Source organism: Triturus cristatus, chromosome 3_1 (genome assembly GCF_964204655.1).
Source record: "Triturus cristatus chromosome 3_1, aTriCri1.1, whole genome shotgun sequence".
In the NCBI taxonomy this organism is placed as follows: domain Eukaryota; kingdom Metazoa; phylum Chordata; class Amphibia; order Caudata; family Salamandridae; genus Triturus; species Triturus cristatus.
In genome coordinates this window covers 704,069,402-704,088,828 of record NC_140583.1, presented here as the reverse complement: position 1 = coordinate 704,088,828, position 19,427 = coordinate 704,069,402, and the positions used below count along the sequence as shown (strand labels likewise).

Sequence of the window (19,427 nt, the reverse complement as noted above, 5' to 3'; positions counted from 1 at the left end):
AACAGGGTGAACCCAGAAGTCATAGGGTGTGTGTCCCTGCACCGCTGGGTCTAAAATACCCAGTACTTCACCTAGGGTTTAGGTCAAGGCAAAGGAGGAAACAAGTAGGCGCCAAAAGTACACCCTCAGAGGCCCTGGGGCGGCAAGGTGCAGAGTGCTGTTTCGATATCGGGTGCCCTGTTGTTTTCTATGGAGATCCTCTGGTTTGAAGAAATGCTGCAGGCTCGGGGAAGAAGACCTTGTGGGTGCGACCACCACTTCAAGGGGTAAGTTGGGATATCGTGGGTTGGTTAGGCACCGCTGGTTTGGGAACACAAGGCCGTGAGGCACAGGTGCAGGGGTGCCTTTTCGCGTCGGATTTTCTTACCCGCTCTGCTCGCGGTAGGGGGGGTCTTCTGGTTTGAGGCTGCAGGCATCGACTGGAGGCTTGAGACAGGTCAGGAGTCGCCGGATCTCGGGTCAGGATCACGGGGGGGACCTCCTCGTGGTGTTGGTTCACTCGAGCTCGGGCCGGGGTCGGCGGATTCAGAGTGTGCTGGACTTGCGGTCTCTGGCTGGCACCAGAAGCTGCAGTTTGAACAAGTCCGGTGTTCTCAGGAGATAGAGTCCTTGAATAGAAGGCAGGCAGGTCCTCCAGGGTTTGTGAGGTTGCTGGCCTGCAGGACACACCAGGATTTTGCAGGAGCAGGTTTGAGGGGAGACAGGTCAGTAGGGCTGGGGCCAAGTCAGTGGGCATCGTCCTCTTGTTAGCTCTGCACAGCTCTTTGGTCCTTCTTCTTATCTTCTTTTCTTGTGGTTTCTTAATCTGAGGAAGTAAGGTTCAGGGTGCCCCTAAATACTAAATGTAGGGGCGTTACAGGTAGGTAAAGGGCAGGGACCAATGGGTCCCTTCCCTGAGATGGGTACAACCCCTATTCTGCCACTCACCTGTGGGAGGGGGGCAGGAGCCTGTCCCTGGTTGGCTAGGTCCCCCCATCCTCAAGATGGCGGGGACTCGAAGTTGTGCTTCACCTCGCAAACCCCCTCCTGAGTGGTGGAGTTGGCAAAGGTAGGCACACCTCACTTCCTCACTTGTTTTTCTTGCTGGTTCTCCCACCCAAAGCGGGGGGTAGAACCAGTGGGGACCAGTTGCTGAAAGCAGCAGATGGTCTGGAGAGGCTCACAAAGGTGGCATGCCTTTGAAGCTTCTCCTTCGTGAACTCTGCCCATCCTAGGGGAGGGAGGAGGCTTGGCACCTCGTCCCAGGATGTGCATTGTTTCACGCCCCCAAGAGTGGCAGGCTCTCGACCCAGGGGTCCAGAAACATGTCTGGTGGTGGCAGCCTAAGCAGCCACTCAGACAGGTCACTAGAAGTTGGTCAAATTTCAGGGGGCATCTCTAAGATGCCCTCTGTCGTGCATTTCACATTAAATCCTGCACTGACATCAGTGTGGGTTTAATGTGCTGAAAAGTTTGATACCAAACTTCCCAGTCTTCATTGTAGCCATCATGTTGCTGTGGAGTTCGTAATGACAACCTCCCAGCACCATATACTCTTAATGGCAACACTGCACTTACAGTGCCCAGGAATGGACTTGGACACTGTAGGGGCCCAAGGCTCATGCACCTGTACCCTCACCACTGGCATAGGGCACCCAGCTAGAGGGGTGACTGATATATGCCAGGGCAGTGGTTTGTGGGCATGGCACACAGGGATGTGCCATGTCGACTCTTTGTTTTGTTCTGCACCAACACACGCAGCCTGCAAAGGCAGTGTGTGAGTGTCAGGGTACAGGACCTCTAAGGGTTGCACAATAAGTGCTGCAGCCCTTAGAAGCCTTCTCTGGTCACAGTGCCCTGGGTACCTGTAGTACCATTTACCAGGGGCTGACATGTGGCCAGAGATGCCAATTGGGTTTAGGCTTCAATGCAGTTTTAGGGAAGGAACATAGGCCCTGGGTACCTGATTAGCAGGAGCCCAGGGCACACTCAGTCAAAGAACATCAGCAATTCAGCAAAAAGTGGGGCATCCCATGCAAGAAAGAGGGCACTTTCTCACACACATCCATGTTGATACACTGTTTATTTATGTATTTTTTATTATTTTGACTGCTTTTATGGTGCATTTTCACGCATGAGGCGTGGGAATTGCAGGGCTGTTGCTGGTTATCGCTGAATTTTTTATCGCTATTGGCCTCATCGCAGCTTTTTTAGCATTCGTGTTTCGCATTTTTGCGCCGTCCTGTTGACTTTATCATGGACATTTGAAGCGTTATCGTGAGCCCATCTCATGATACCGCCGTGTTGAGAATACCACGTTGACACGGTGTTATTTTCCCGCAACGGTCCGCGATGTGGTGAGTTGCGCTAAGCATCTTTTGCGGTAGTTGTCACACGTTCTTGAGAATATACCCCTCATGTTTTATTTTTCAGGCTAACTGCGGAGCGTATAATTTTATAACCATATGGGAAATCAAACCAAACCAATGAGACACCCTTGCCTGGTAAGACTGCTAATAGTTTCAAGTTTCTCCCTGCCACTGCATGCCATGACTGCAAGAAGAACAACATTCCTTATGTATGACATGGCTTTAAGCGAAATTGTAAATTGTGTAAAATTTTAAAATTATATGTAGGGTTACGTACTGTAAATGAGACATCCTTGCATGCCAACTCAAAGTAAAAATGTGCTTTTTTTAATCTGATTTCGCATGAAATGATTGAAAAAATAATGCTTCTTACAAAAGTATTAACACACTTCACATTTGTAGCGAGAATTGTAAATGATGAATTATAGTACCTTCTTCACTCAGCATCTTGGTAAACTGATGGTGATAGAAGATGGAACACCAGCATCGTATAACTTCACTGTTTTCAGACATATGTGCGCTTTCACCAAGGCACCAAGCACCAAGTTGGCAAGCACTCCCACAAGAGGATGCAAGATCTCTGGGAAGAATGTGGCAAACGCAAAATGATCAGACATGTCTCTGCGACTCCGGCTGTGCCTTTGGTAGAAACGCAATTACACCCAGGTTGACAGCACCCCAAATCCCTAGGATACCAGCAGATTGCTCTCAATCAGTGTAGGTACTCGCAAGATAATCAGTATCAACAGCAGGAGCATTGGAACTACTTTCCTGCGAAGTTGTGGGACCTTCAGGGCGATGCTGACACCCATGGTTTGTTTGAGCGCCACTATGACCCCTGCGAGAAACTCCAGGGCACCATGGATTTGGATATTAAACAGGTACGCCTGACTGAAAGTGGCTACCTATGTTAGAAGATATACGAAAAGCACCCAAAATGCCCACAGAAATGTTGAGTACTGCAAAAAAAAAATAACAGGTCCAATGCCCCCCCAGAGAGGTACCAGGATCCAGTCGACCATTGTGGCCAGGCTCACACCTACATTCCAGATGTGCTTTTCCACCATGCCATGTGTAATAAGTGTCCATATCCAGCAGTTGGGTGGGAAAAAGAATCTAGGAGTCACCCCTAGTGTGGATACAGTGTCTTCCCTGAAGGTGATCAATTACAATAGAAGGACAGTAGCATAGATTAACTTCACCACTACACTTGTGCTGGCCAGTACAGCCAGGAAGTGCTGCTGAGTGACTGGGGATATTGGTTCTTTATTTTTTTCTTAAAAATCAATGTACGAAAAAGGGAAAATATAATTTGCTACAGCCAGTTTGAAAACTCATAAAAGGTTTTAACAGACTCAGTTAGAATTTCTGATTTTTTATCCTCTCAGAAGGATTATTACTCCAATCCACGTTTTTGTACTATCCCACAATGACGTTGTGTCTTCAGCTAGCAGCACAGCTTCTCGGCCAAGTAACACTTATTCTGTTCGGTCCACTGTGTTTCTGCTTCCTAAGCAGTTTTCCAGTGGAAACCGTTACCTTGATATCTGTGGCTTGGCACCCTCAGTTCGAGATGCACTGCAAAAGCGCAGTCGTGTTATTCTCCGCATTGGGCAGCATTTGAGGCTTAACATTTTTCTGACACAAGTTCTTTCGCTATTTCCTTCGTGCAATAGTGGGTCCTGCCGGATTCACACCTGGAGATTTTTTATTCAGGGTTGGTGGAAATGACCTCCTGTCCAGTTTAGCAGGTGAAACGTTTTTAGTTGGGATCGTCGGTAGAATGCGTGCCTGGAAGGATGAGACAACGTCACACAGAAGAAGGATAAGGAACTGTGAGGAAATTATATGTCGTATCCGGGGAGGGCATCAACTATGTGTGCAATGTCAGGCGGAATATCTAACAGCTTAGCAAGGGTGAAGTTAAGACTTACGAGGCAGGTTATGGAAGGGCTGGTATTCGGATACATTTTCAGGGTTGGACTCTACGGGCAAGGAATGCGTAATGCCTGGGATCAGTACCTGTGGGACATTTAAGCGTGCTTTGAAGAGGTGTGGAAACGTCTAAGTGAATTGGTAAAAAAAAAGGCCTCCTAAGAAAAGTCAATTGAGCTGAAGGCTAGGGCAAGGGTCATTTATAAGACCAGCTGAAGCAGCCCAAGGTGCTACAGGGAAGTGTCAGTTGGAGCCTGAAGGAGGGGGGTGCGTGAAGCTCTGCCACCTCCGCACTCCCAGAGAGGGATGTGCGACTTGGAGCCATCACCCCCCCCCACTCTTGGTAGGATGCACAGTCTACGCCTTGGCGTCACCTACCCTGAGAGCACTAGCCTGGGTATGAGGAGGTTCCGCACTGAAGAGGAGCTTGTGAGGAGCAAAGCTAACTACCGCAGAAGCCACAAAATCCCGAACAACGGGCCATATTAGCAACAAACTGCAATAAATATCGCAGAGCGCGCTCAGCGCATATTTTATCGCCAGCTATCGCTGGAATATATCGCCACGCTAACGCTGTATTAGCAACAATTAGCGCTATGGCGATAAATATTCCAGCGATAGCGGGAGAGAAGGGCCAACATCGCGACAAAACCAGCGATGTTGCATGGGGAAGGGGGAAAACCTTGCTGATACGACCCTATGGTTGTATCAGCATAATCAACCCCCCATGTTAGGTATGGTTAAGTCAGGAAAATAGCAGGTGTTAAAAAAACGGCGATGACCCCGGTTAGCTCGACTTTTCACGTCGCTAACCGGGGCCAGGGCCTCCTTGCTAATAGGCGATAGGGCTGTTAGCGGCTGTTTACCAGGTCTGTTGGTCAGGAGCGCCTACCTTGCATGTCATTAGCGATAATTATCGCTGGCATGCAAGGCGATAGGAAAACCGGCCGCTTTCACCAGAAATCTGTCGCTAACGCCTGTTAGCGACAGCTTGCTGATAGGGCGATACAAAAATCAGCGCTTTAGCGGCAAAAAGTGCCGCTAAAGCGGCAATAAAGGCCTTGTTAATATGCCCCAACACACGAAAAGCCCGGGGTCACATGACACACCCACAAACTATCACCTGGTTCCAACCATCCCGAGGGGGTTGGTCCAGCCATTCCCATGGGTGTAAAGGATGCATCTCTGTTGTGCAACTGCATCTTCGGCTCACACAGAGAGGAGCTTTCTATAATGTAATCTGCATGGCAATTACACGCTCCCTTGTCCCAATCTGACCACCCCTGCTGCAGCCTTATCTTGGTACCGTCCGCTCTCTTAACTAACACAGTTGAAGAGAATCAGAAGTAACCCTGAGACTGCAATGCCCATACGGGAGGCGGGCCATTGCACGCTGTGCCAGCAGCTGAATGCGTTTCTCTAAAATTAATGTGAGCACACATAGGCAAGCTGAATATGAGGATCCACAATGAAAAAAAACATTTGCAAATCTATAGATCTCACATTTAAATGTGAGACCTACTGCATTACAAACAAACGGCCGCCATTGACCTGGCTGCTTTGAAAGTGAAAGTGTGCACAGCTCACTGAATGCATGTCATGCCTAACGTAGGAGAAACTCAATAAAGAAAATAGTACAGGTACTGTGTAACAACCAAGTATAGGGCCCAGTAACCATGGGTGGTTACAAATGAAGACTTGTCCGTACTAAGAAGGGACTAACAAGCTAATTACAGAATCAGAAGCCAGCATTTATGAAGGAATAAGACACAAGCCAATGAAAAACATGGCCGGGGGTGGGCGGGCTTCTCTTTCACACTCTACTACAACAGATTGTCAGAACAGAGCTTGCGCACTGGCTCAGGCTCGACCTAAACATTTTAGGGCCGGATTTATATCTGTGGTGGTAAACATACTCCATCGCCATGGTGACGGTATATCCTTACCATCAAGCTAATGATCCACTCGCACAATTTATATGGTGGCGGATCATTGGTGTAACTATAATGAAGACTACTCCTTCTATGGCTTGATTACACCCTTTCGACGGCCGAACAGAGTAAGGGCCATCGGAGGCTGAGTTTAAGTCCACCCACCTAACTTAGGTGGACATACAGGTCAGTTTTTACTGCCCATCACGGTTAAGAAAACCCTGATGGTAATAGACAGTGAAAACTGTATAGTGGCCTTTCGCCATGGAAGAGAATTCCCATGGTGGGGGCCATTTCAAATTTTTATTTTAAAAGGGAAAATCCAGTTTAAGGATTTTTTTTTGAAAATTAAAAATAAAGTTTGCTGACGGCTTCGTCATGTTGATGGAGTCATTTGTGAAACTTATAAAAGCATTGACATGAATGGCCATGATGGTGGTTCCTACCAATGCTTTTGATGCTGGTCATTTTTAAATTTGTCGGGCAAGTAGTCTTGGCCTAGAGGATGTTAAGACCTCTCCCCGGGTAATGGAGAATTCTCCGTCCACCAAAATGTAAATTTGGCCCTTAGTATGAACTCCTCTTTTTGTTGCAAAGTAAACAACTAGAGTTGGCTAGGGTATGTAAAATACATTGATTCCCCTCACTTTCCCATTATGCCCTGAAATACTTGAAAGTGTGTAAATGGCTAAGATCACTTTTTTTTTACATTTAGGTGCCGATTCCGATCGGGTAAAAAAAATTCCCGTACGACTCGTATCCGTATTTTTTTACGTACGATTCGTACAAGTCCCGTCCCACCGGTGAAGTACGATTCGTACGTGAAAAATACATACGAATCGCTGCGGGAAAAGTCTACGAGACGTACCCGGACAGTTTTACATACAAATCGTAAAACTGAAGTCCGAGCGCACAAGTACGATCCGTACCGCCCTTCCGAATATACAAGCGTATGTAATACATCCCGTACGGAGCGAACTCTGTACCACTCGTATCCTGGGTAAACTTGTGCCCGGGATACGAGTCGTACAGCCCCCCCCTCCCCCGCGTATGTCCACATGTCCCCCCCATGTCAGCACCGTACCCCCCCTATGTCAGCACCGTACCCGCCCCATGTCCGCACCGTACCCCAGCCCCGTACTTGGACGCACGTACCCCAGCACCATACTTGGACACACCATCCCCCAGCCCCGTACTCGGACGCACCGTACCCCAGCACCGTACCTGTACGCACCGTACCCCAGCACCGTACCCCAGCCCCGTACTTTGATGCACCGTACCCAAGCGGCGTACTTGGACGCACCGTACCCCAGCACCGTACCCAAGCCCCGTACTTGTATGCACCGTACCCCAGTACAGTACCCCAGCCCCGTACTTGTACGCACCGTACCCCAGCACCGTACCCCAGCCCCGTACTTGTACGCACCGTACCCCAGCACCGTACCCCAGCCCCGTACTTGTACACACCGTACCCCAGCACCGTACCCCAGCCCCGTACTTGGATGCACTGTACCCCAGCCCCGTACTTGGACGCACCGTACCCCAGCACCTACCCCAGCCCCGTACATGGATGCACCGTACCCAGGCCCCGTACTTGTACGCACCGTACCCCAGCACCGTACCCCAGCCCCGTACTTGGACGCACCATACCCAAGCCCCGTACTTGTACGCACCGTACCCCAGCACCGTACCCCAGCCCCGTACTTGTACGCACCGTACCCCAGCACCGTACCCCAGTCCCGTACTTGGATGCACCGTACCCCAGCACCGTACTTGGACGCACCGTACCCCTGAACCGTCCCCCAGCATCGCGTATGTACGGACCTTACAACAGCATTGCGTATGCGAGCACGGTACAACAACATCGCGTATGGACGCACCTTACATACGCGAAAACGACTCGTACTGAACCAGGACACTGTAAAACAGCACAAGGACGGTAAATTCGACTCCCACAACACCACAAAACACGTCTACAGTACAAAAACATCAAAATTACTGACCTGGCACATCCAAACAGGTAAACAGAGGCCCAATCTCACAACCACCTCTTATAACACACCCATAAAAAATTCAAACTCAGGCCCACCCACAAATGGACCAATAAAAAGGGCCCACACACACAAACCATGAGCCTTTGCAACAGACTCACTGCAGCTACAGAGCACACCCCAACAACTGCACCCATACACCTTAACATATACACCTTCACACACACTCCTTCACACAAACCCCCTCTTCACATTCCCACACACACCTTCACATTCACACCCACACACCCACAACCATCCACACCCTCACCCCACACCATGCCCACAGACAAGAATCCAAAGTTCACAAGGTAGGAGCTTGACATCCTTGTCAACGAAGTCATCAGAGTCGAGCCACAGCTCTTTGGAACATTGGTCAGACAGACCAGCATAACCGAAAAATCACGCCTGTGGCAGAGGATCGTCGATAGGGTGAATGCTGTTGCGCCCATCAGAAGGACCAGGAATGAATGCCAAGCCAGGTGGTACGATCTGCGGAGGGCAGTCAAGCGCAAAATGAACGAGGACTACGCCCAGAGCAACATCACTGGAGGTGGGCTGCCCCGCAGACCGGTACATTACCATCCCTGGGAGGAGAAGGTGATGGCCCTGCTTCCACCGGTGGGAGTACACGGAGTCAAAGGAGTTGCAGAGCCTGGTGAGCACACTAACAACTTACGTAACATGGGGGTAATGGCATCCACACCCCAACTACACAAAATGCACGCAACTACCCCCAAGCCCTCAGCGGACGCCACCACACTCAAAAACAACGCTCATACCGCTAACATGTGTATACCCCATCCACAAAGCAAGGCCATGCCATGTCCCAGGGTACACGAAGCACAAACCCAAGACTGGATGTCCGGGATTCTGGGAGGGTGGGGCTCACAAAACACATTGTTCAACTCTGAATCAGACACCATTGCCCTCAGCCCATATGTCCCAGGTACATACCCATGCACCATGCGCAATGCACAGGGACTGGCAAAGTACTGACAAGGTAGCTGACACTTGGCCCTGCTGTAGCCAGCACAAGGCCCTCCTGTGACCACTGTAAACTCAAACACCAACACCACAAGCTCAGATATCTAGGACAGGAACTCACACTCAAGGTCATGCCAGCATGCACCACGAGGGGACAGATACATCACCTGGGAGACCCACAGCCAAATCACACTACACCCACCAGCAGGCCCTGCCACACACACCCTTTACACAAGCACACACCCCCGGGGCAGGCAATGGATTTACCCACTCTCACAATGGACATGTGACACAACAAGATCAATCCATAGCCAAAGAAGCATCCAAGCCAAAAATCTACATGTCAAACACTCAGGAGAACATATCAATCTGTCCCCCGCAACATACCCATCCACAAGTGAACAGTGAGGGGAATGCTAGGCACATACAACTACCTGGAGGAACTGTGTCAACTTGAATATGTATGAAACATGGATGTCGCATGAAACAGCATTAACATTGTCTCTCTCTCACACACAGGGCAACCTCATGGATCTCCCCCCAACAATGGGGGGAAGAATCACAGTCCCAGGCTCGGGAGGAACCTGATCCCACCGGCAGCTACGCCTCTCAACACTCCGTGGATGACCCCAACCCACTTGGACCCTCTGGTGTCCAAGCCCCTGCAGCACCTGCCTCGGGTACATCTGTGCCAACCACCACCACCATTCCTGCCACATCCCAGGAGACACCCAGGAGCCCTGCCCGCACTGAACAACTGAGCTAGTCTGACCTGGAGGGACAAGGTTCGCCGGGCACCCAGGAGGAGGCAGACAACCCTGCAACTGCCATCCCTCAGGGGTCCCGTAGACCCGATGTGCCCACAATGGCAGGCCAGGCTCATGTGGGCAGGGGTGGTGGGAGTGGAGGCAGGCGGAGGCGAGAACCTGACCAGCCAGCTGAAGGGACCGGTATGTCACACATACGCAACATCATGGACACATACCGGCGTGACACCAGGGCCATCAGCCAGGTAGTGGAGACCCTCACAGAGTTTAAGAACCAGCAGGCCGAGCAACACGCCAGTCAACAACAACACCAAGGACGGATGGAGGCAAGACTGCAAACGGACATAAGCCGTTCACTCCTTCGGATCGCCGACAACATGGCCAACCCTCCCTGTGCCACCAGTCGAAGACCAACACCAGCCACAGGGAGGGAGGAGGAGGAGGATTCATCCGACGGCGCGTCCCAAACATCATCAAGGCCTGCATCTGAGGGTCCCCTGAGGAAGGTGGGTCATCCACGGAAAAGACCGTGAGAGGCAGCGGACCATCCACATCTCCCAGGTCACCTGGCCTGGCACCTGGCCTTCATGCGCAACAGCAGCACCTCATCCACTGACATTCTCTGCCACATGGACTTGCTGGTCACAGTCTGACCAATGATGACAAACTCTGTGTTCTGGACTCTGATGACTTCAAATGCAAAGGATCCCATCTCCCCCTGTGAACTTTGGATTCTAGCCACACTGTATAGCACCTATTTTCACCCACAATAGACGCCCCCCACCGCGAATAAAACAAACTTTCTTTAATTAGATGTTGTAGTAATTTTTCATGAGTCCACAACATACGTGTGGGGAAATGTCAAACTATGCCTGAGTGTTGAACGAACTCCAGCCATCCATACCCTTGGATCTGAGTCCGGTACAGGACACAGATGGGTCACAATGTATCATCCAAAACAGACATGGAGCACAATACTCACCCGTGATGGGCTCATTTTGCTGAGGGGGGGCTTGCAATACTGTGCGGACAGACCAATTTGGAAGAGCATCATTAAGGTGTAGAGGTCATGGCTCATGTGGAGGTGCCCGGGGAGGGAGTCCCAGGTATGTGTAGCCAGGTGGGAGAACTATGTCCTGCATGCTGGAGTGCGGTGGATGTGAAGAATGTTGGCCAGGGCAAGGTTGGATGCACGGAGTTGGCCCAACGGGGTCTTGGATGACAGACGTCCAAGGTTGGTTTGGGGTCTGCGGTTGTGGACTGCAACCTGAGTGTGGGTGAGGAGTCTGAAGGTCATCCTGCAGCAGACAGTGATCCATTGCAGCTATCTCAGGTGGACGGTGATGTGGCTGGGGCGCGGGATGTTGAAGCTGAGGTGTGCAGATGCACCCTGGATGTGGACAAGTTTTCCGGGAGTTTGGCTGTACTTGCTCCGTAGAGGGCGGGGCTGTAATTGACACGGCTGGTGTCGTGGACCTAGGGGACGGTGTGTCTTGCCTTTGAGTGGATCTATCTGTGGGGCATGTGCATCATGCGGAGAGTGTTGCAGCATGAGGTACAGATGCTGGTGAGTTGCATGGCAATTGTGAGTGACGAGTCCATGATGTACACCATCTTGTGTGTGTGGCCACTGGGTGCTGGTGCAGTGCCCTGGCAGGTGGGACACAAGGAGTTGACCCAGCTGTAAGGGGACAATCCTCAGATGATTACCTCAGTTCTGTACAAGTCCTGACTCAGGTGGATGATGTTCAGCCATTCATCAACGGACCTCATGCCTTCTTGAAGGTTGGAACTGGCAATGGCTGTGTCTTTGGTGAGGGTGAGGAGCAGCTGGCTGTCAATGGCATACGATTTGGTGATGAGGTTGTGTGCGCATGTGATGGTGGAGAGGGTGGTCATGGACACATTGAAGATTGAAACGCTGAGAGATGAGCCCTGGGCCATGTGCCAGATGACGCCACTGTACTACATGCTGAAGGCGTGAGTCCCACTCCCATGGCCTTGCTGGTGAGCCACTTGGTGATTTCATCCTGGTCCATCCCCTGGATACCAGTGTTGGAGATGTGTGAGCGGACAGTGTGTGAGCACATCGTGCATAATGCTGTGGAGAGGTCAAGGGGGGTGTCCTCACCATTGTTGAGCAGGGCAAAGTTGTCGGTGTTGGATGGCAATGATGACGGTTGCAGTGGGGTGATTACTGTGGAAGACGGTCTTGTGCAGTTTGCCTGGAGCTCTTTGCGTGGAGGAAGGTTGCCAGTTGCTCGTTGACTGTCTTCCTGATGACATTTGCTGGCTAGGGAAGCACGTTGAGGTTCCTTGAGAGCCAGCGTTCATGCTGTCCATTGTCTATAAGTGCCTGGGTCACTGCATGCCTCTATCTACCATGGAATGTGGCTAACTCCAAAGATACATACATGACGTGCTGGACAGGGGCTACAAGGATGGGGAATGATGTGGTTGAGATGTTGTGTGGGAAGGGGCCTGATGGAGATCCCCCGGGGATGTTGCACATGAGCCGGGTGTTGTATCTGCTGATGATGGAAGTCCAAAACCTGAGGGTGGTTGGTCCCGTGTATAATAGTGCGTTCTGCCTCTGTGTGCCAAGGTTTGCGTGTATGTCCATGATTTGCAGTGGTAGGAAGTTGAAAGGGATTGGCTCAGCCTTGCAAGGGTGGGGTGTCTTTTGGATGGAGAGCTGATGTCAGTGCACTCACGATGCTGATGAGCTCCTTTATGTTGTGCTGTTTTTTGTCCTCCTCCCCATCAGAAGGATCTTCAATTGTCCTTGCTGATGATATGGTGATGGCTGTGTGTGCCGTTTTCCAGGGTTGTAAGGCCACTGATGGGTATTTGTGTTGCAAGCTGTGCACAAGAGTCCTGCTAGACGTGTATGAGTCCAGTAGGTCTGCCTTGACCCAGGTGGCTTAATTGTTCATGTGCGTCACAGGAAATTCCGTCAACGTGGCTAGATTGTTGGATCAGTTGCTGATCCAGTGAGTGAGGTTGCAGGGTGTGGCGGTGGTGTTGGCTCCAGTGTCCCACACAGCATGTCTGTGTTGACTTACATCAAGCATCTCTGGGGGATTGGTAGCGGGGTGTGTGGCAGTGTGTTGCCCGTGGGAGACGTGGATGCTAATGTGGATGGACCAATGATGGATGCTGGTGTTGTTCTCATCCAGCCAGAAGTTCCTGGCCCACAGCCACATGTATCCTGTGGATGTGAGGGCGTGCGTGATGATGGACGTGTTGATGGCTTTGCAGAATTGTAGATGTAGGGCTGGAGATCTGTAGATGAGTGTTACTCTGATGGTTTGCAGGGGGTTTGTGCCAAATCGGATTTGTGACCCTGAGTACGTACTTGGGAATAGATATCAATTCATCCTCCGGGATTGTTAGTGCCGTCCCTGCGGGTGCTCTTGTATCCGTCTGAGATGACAATGAAGAAGTTGTGTGCTGAGGATGCTTTCATCCAGGTCACTGCCATGATGGTGATGTGTGGGCCTGTTGTGTTGAGGAGGTAACAGAGTCCAATGGCGTGCTGTTGGACGGAGCCAGTGTGGAGTAGGAGGAACATGACCTGGTTGGTGTGACAGGGCCTGGAAGGCGGGGCAGTGCTGTGTAGGCAGTTGGAGTTGCACACTCAGCATGCGAAGGTGTTGTGTGTGCGCTCAGGGTATGCCTGAGAGCAGGCGGGTGATTTTTGCTTGGACATTGCTTGGAGGGTGGCTGCAACATGAGACTGTTGTGTGATGTGGGTCATGCAAGGACACGAGGGTCGTGCAATGTGCACTTTGCATGCGCTGACGGTCCTGCCTTTGGCACCGCCTGGCCGCAACAGTGGCACAGACAAGCTGATGACAGCCTAATGATTGGGTGGAGGGAGGAAGGGAGGAGCATCTTGGAGGCGTGTGGGTTGCAGAATCTGGGAACTTGGTGGGCCCTTGCCGCAGGGCCCGCAGCAGCAGGCGGCATGTACTGGAAAGTAGGCCTAAAGTAGCACACAAAGACAAGGATGTCAGAAAGGACAACTGCAACAGGTGCATGTAAAGGAAGGAGTGTCAGGTTACTCATGGCTCACCCAGAGAAAATGGATGAAAAATCACCAAAGATGACTGACACAGGATCAGGAAACAGAAGGCCGAGCTGCGCACAGGAGACACACCATCAGCAGGCGTTGACGGCCCGTTGGTGGGAGAAACCTGACCAAATACATACACAACCATGGACTTCATGCACAATAGAGATCATTATCCATGAAGAACTGCATGCATGTTGCCGAACTACACATACACTCACATGCACAATCTTTGACAACTATGCCAGAGATGACGCATGCAAAGTGGCAAGAGTCCTGCATTGACAGAGATGAGGCACTTCGGAGGGTGAGGAACACCTTTATTGCTCAAGCTCACACTGAGGGAAATGCATCAATGCGAACAGACTCAGAGGTGATTTGACTGAACATGTGGGACCTACGCTGGACACCCCATTCACAACACGGATGTAGTAAATCCAAAAGAACTGGCACACAAGTTAAGGGGATGAGCCAAACACCTCCTGCTGCACACGGAGAGGCTGCAATTCCCCATTGAGCCCGTCATGGGGATGTCCCACACTATGTCCACCCGTAGCATTCCGTATGTTTCAGAGGGAAGTTTTACACACATTGATACCTTCATCAGAATATTAAATCCATTACAGATGGGAGTCATGCTACATGTTATGTGCCCCATGGTGAGTCAACATCTATGCATGGTAACACAACATGCACAGAGGCAGTCCCCACACATTCCAAACATGTACCACCCCCAAAATGCCTTGGTGCAATCCTTACACAAAATGAAATTTTCCCATGTCCGTGCATGGAACGCTGGTTCAGCACACGTTGCAATACTCATGAGGAATAGCAGGAGGACAACGATGACACGAGCAGACAACATGCGCAAGAACCTGGGAATGACAGAAACACAAGAAGTCAGCGAAAAGATTTTTACTCCGCACACATGGACATTTTCTAAACAGGAACAATGTTGTTCCCATGCTAATTTAAAAGAAACTGTCCCTGCTAAAATGTGTGGAATGACATCATCACTCGAGTGACACATCAGAACACAATTCTAAGTCACTTAGCATACAGTCAGCTGGACACACACATTGCAACACATGCCACCCAAGCCTTCAAGCGTGCACACTCAGACCCAGTGACTCACCATTATGAGAAGAAGTTGCGTATGAGCTGACTCCGGATATCCTCCTCCTCCTCCTCATCACTTGCCTCGTGACCAAGCCCTTCATCCTCCACGGGTGGATGTTCCTGCTCATCCTGCTCCAGGATGAGTGGTACTGCCTTCTCCACTGCCATGTTGTACAGCATGCAGCACACGATGAAGATTTTGCAGACCTTCGCCGGTGCATATGGGAGGGACCCGCCTGTCTTGTGAAGGCACCAGAATCGGCTCTTCAGGAGGCCAAACGTCCTCTCAATCACTCACCTGGTCTGCCCGTGTGCATTGTTGTACTGGTGATCTGCAGCTGACCTTGGGTTGCGGAGAGGCGTCATCAGCCATGGCATGTTGGGATAGCCAGAGTCCCCTACATGGAAACATCAGTGTAAATAAGTGGGTCACAAGATGCCGTAAGAGCCAGAGATACCGCAACACACAGGACAAACAGAGTATACCCACCAACAAGACATGCTCGTTCGTTGTGCAGCCGCAGCATCATTTGTGGCACCCTGCTACGCCTCATGATGTAGGCATCATGTGCTGACCCTGGAAAATGTGCACAGACATGGGAAATCAGCATGTTAGCAAGACACACCACAAGGGCATTTATAGAGTGGTAATGTTTACGGTTGCGATAGGCTACCTCCTGTGCCTGTGGTGGTACCAAAGCCACATGTGTCCCATCAATGGGCCCAATGACATGGGGCATCCCTCCCAGGGAATAGAAATAACCCTTTGACACCTGCCAACTCCACAGGAGTCGGAAAATGGATGAATTCATCAAGGTGCTCGAACATGGCTGCCAAAACATCACGCAGGACATGGCTGAACATGGTCTGTGACATGCCACCAACATCAGCTATGGTGAATTGAAACACACCTGTGGCAAAAAAATGTAGGGCTGCCATCACCTTCATCTTGGGGGTCAGCGCAGTGGGATACCTGTGTCAGGGTTGGAGGTGTGGTGCCACCTTGGCGGTCAAGTCCTCAATCAACTGTTGAGTGAATCTGTAACGTCGGATGCAGGCACGTTCCCTCATGGCACCCAAGTCTGGCATTGTTCGGGGGACAGGCGGTGCCCTGCAGAAATTTGTGATGAATGACGAGGATTGAGAGCATAACAACATCAATGTCAATGAACAGAGCACATGCTCAACTGCTACTACACATCTGCTAAATACAGAGTCTGGTGTGTGCAATACATCCAGGACATGTATGCTAGCTTGGTGATACTCCTACGAAAAGCCAGATACACCCATTGGTTGGCAAGTCTACATGACATGCCCTGAAATGAGCTTGGGGCCAGTCTGAGTGAACAGCCAGAGACATCACAGGAGTGACATACATCCACATAGCTGCATTTGAAGGATGTCATCTCGTACAGACAGCTGACGGCAAGCTAGACGCACAGGTCACATGGAAACTCATATATACAGATCCAACACATTGCCATGAAGGGGTACACATGGAAAACAGAAAACACAGACATTGAGACTAGGCCTGGGCGAAAATTTCGTTCCGTTCGCGGAAATTGCGATAATTTGACATTTTCGCGTTCCGCGGAGAGCGCGAAAATGTCAAAAATTCCGGTTTCTGCAGCTTGGCGATAATTTGTTTCTTGCTCGCGCTGTAAAATAATACATTCTCGCGCGCGATCGCCTTACCTGAATCCCTGCGTACGCCGACAAGTTTTCTTGATCCGGTCGCGTTCTCCATGAGATGTTGTATTGTTTTTAGCCATTTGCGCTGTCTTGCGACAGTTTGCGCCCGCAGTGACGTCATGCGTCGCGCGATCACGTCTTTCTTCTCGCGATCATGCACCGTGAGAACAACTCAAAACAAGATGGCCGCGCCCGCAAGCAACCACATGGGTAAGTTGGCGACCCGCAACCATGCAGAAAATCTCGCGAACATGCCGGAAAAAAACTTCCGCATCTTCGCGATATTTCCGCTTGTTTGCGATAATTTTAAACATTTTCGCGATAATTTGCGAAGGTTAATTCCGCAAATTCCGCCCACCCCTAATTGAGACGACGCAGATAAGTCCTGAGGTGACAATATCATGTCCGATGCATACAGGCCCTGCTTACGTGGGAATCCACATGTGGCATGGTGTGCGTAGATGTGTGTCATGCCCATCTCCACACAGACACATGTTGGATGCAGCAACAGCAGATGTAGTTGACGGAACAGTAACAGCAAGCTCATGGGAACACATGACACACACATGACATAGTCAAATCGGGGCATGGTGATTGTGAAATGTCAGTTGTTAGTGTCCCTGTCCCTGGCATCAGGGGACAGTTGCGGGTGGTGGTGTTGACTGTGCCATACCAGTGATGCTGTGTTTGACACGTTTGTACTACAGGCACACATGTGCAAAGTGTGAAGGGGAAGTGTGCCACATAGTGCCCCATCACACATGACATGTGTACACAGGTCATCACACATCAATTGTGCAACTACATGAGGAGACATGTGCAATATCACTGCCTGACACACCTAGGCCCTGCACATGAAAGTCTGCAATGACAATGACTTGATGTACAGCCTTGTGCGAGTCGGAGACCTCCATTCGTTTCGTGTGCGCCTCCTATCACCAGTGTGAGCGTGTGAAACGCACCATACACACGCTCTGAGAGCGTGTGTACGGTCCGTATCACTATTGTAGTGGTGCCGTCGGAGTATGCGTGGTACAGACCGTACATACGCGCGTACACCTACGGCACCACTACCACAGTGATACGGACCGTACACCCGCTCTCAGAGCGTACGTACGGTCCGTATCACTATAGTAGTGGTGCCGTCGGAGTACGTGTGGTACGGACCGTACATACGCTCTCAGAGCATGTGTCCGGTCCATATCACTATAGTAGTGGTGCCGTAGGAGTACGCGTGGTACAGAAAGTACACACACGCGTACTCCTACAGCACCACTACCACAGTGATACGGACCGTACATACGCTCTCAGAGCGTATGTACGGTCCGTATCACTATAGTAGTGGTGCCGTAGGAGTACGCATGGTAAGGACCGCACATACGCTCTCAAAGCGTGTGTACGGTCCGTATCACTATAGTAGTGGTGCCGTAGGAGTACGTGTGGTACGGACCGTACACACGCACGTACTCCTACGGCACCACTACCACAGTGATATGGACCATTCACACGCTCTCAGAGCGTATGTACGGTCCGTATCACTATAGTAGTGGTGCCGTAGGAGTACGCGTGGTACCGACCGTACATATGCTCTCAGAGCGTGTGTACGGTCTGTATCACTATTGTAGTGGTGCCGTCAGAGAACGCGTGGTACGGACCGTACATACGCTCTCAGAGCGTGTGTATGGTATGTATCACTATAGTAGTGGTGCCGTTGGAGTACGCGTGGTACAGACCGTACACACGCGCGTACTCCTATGGCACCACTACCACAGTGATACGGACCGTACACCCGCTCTCAGAGCGTACGTACGGTCCGTATCACTATAGTAGTGGTGCCGTCGGAGTACGTGTGGTACGGACCGTACATACGCTCTCAGAGCATGTGTCCGGTCCATATCACTATAGTAGTGGTGCCGTAGGAGTACGCGTGGTACAGAAAGTACACACACGCGTACTCCTACAGCACCACTACCACAGTGATACGGACCGTACATACGCTCTCAGAGCGTATGTACGGTCCGTATCACTATAGTAGTGGTGCCGTAGGAGTACGCATGGTAAGGACCGCACATACGCTCTCAAAGCGTGTGTACGGTCCGTATCACTATAGTAGTGGTGCCGTAGGAGTACGTGTGGTACGGACCGTACACACGCACGTACTCCTACGGCACCACTACCACAGTGATATGGACCATACACACGCTCTCAGAGCGTATGTACGGTCCGTATCACTATAGTAGTGGTGCCGTAGGAGTACGCGTGGTACCGACCGTACATATGCTCTCAGAGCGTGTGTACGGTCTGTATCACTATTGTAGTGGTGCCGTCAGAGAACGCGTGGTACGGACCGTACATACGCTCTCAGAGCGTGTGTATGGTATGTATCACTATAGTAGTGGTGCCGTTGGAGTACGCGTGGTACAGACCGTACACACGCGCGTACTCCTATGGCACCACTACCACAGTGATACGGACCGTACACACGCAGGCCCATTAGCTCATGCATTGTCCTGTGTTTGGACATGTGTGCCACTCCACATGAC

At 50.9% G+C, this 19,427-nt stretch overlaps 2 protein-coding genes and 1 pseudogene across 2 annotated transcripts in view; 1 reads left to right on the top strand and 2 right to left on the bottom strand.

The window, feature by feature from the left end:
- Positions 1–19,427, bottom strand: part of LOC146860824 (sperm-specific sodium:proton exchanger-like) — a 4,630,975-nt gene that overhangs the window by 4,061,092 nt on the left and 550,456 nt on the right. The gene's annotated exons all lie outside the window — the stretch shown is intronic.
- LOC146860825 (uncharacterized) overlaps positions 1–19,427 on the top strand; it is a 102,735-nt gene that overhangs the window by 48,338 nt on the left and 34,970 nt on the right. The window lies entirely within an intron of this gene.
- Positions 2,789–19,427, bottom strand: part of LOC146860826 (transmembrane protein 115 pseudogene) — a 28,422-nt pseudogene continuing 11,783 nt past the window's right edge.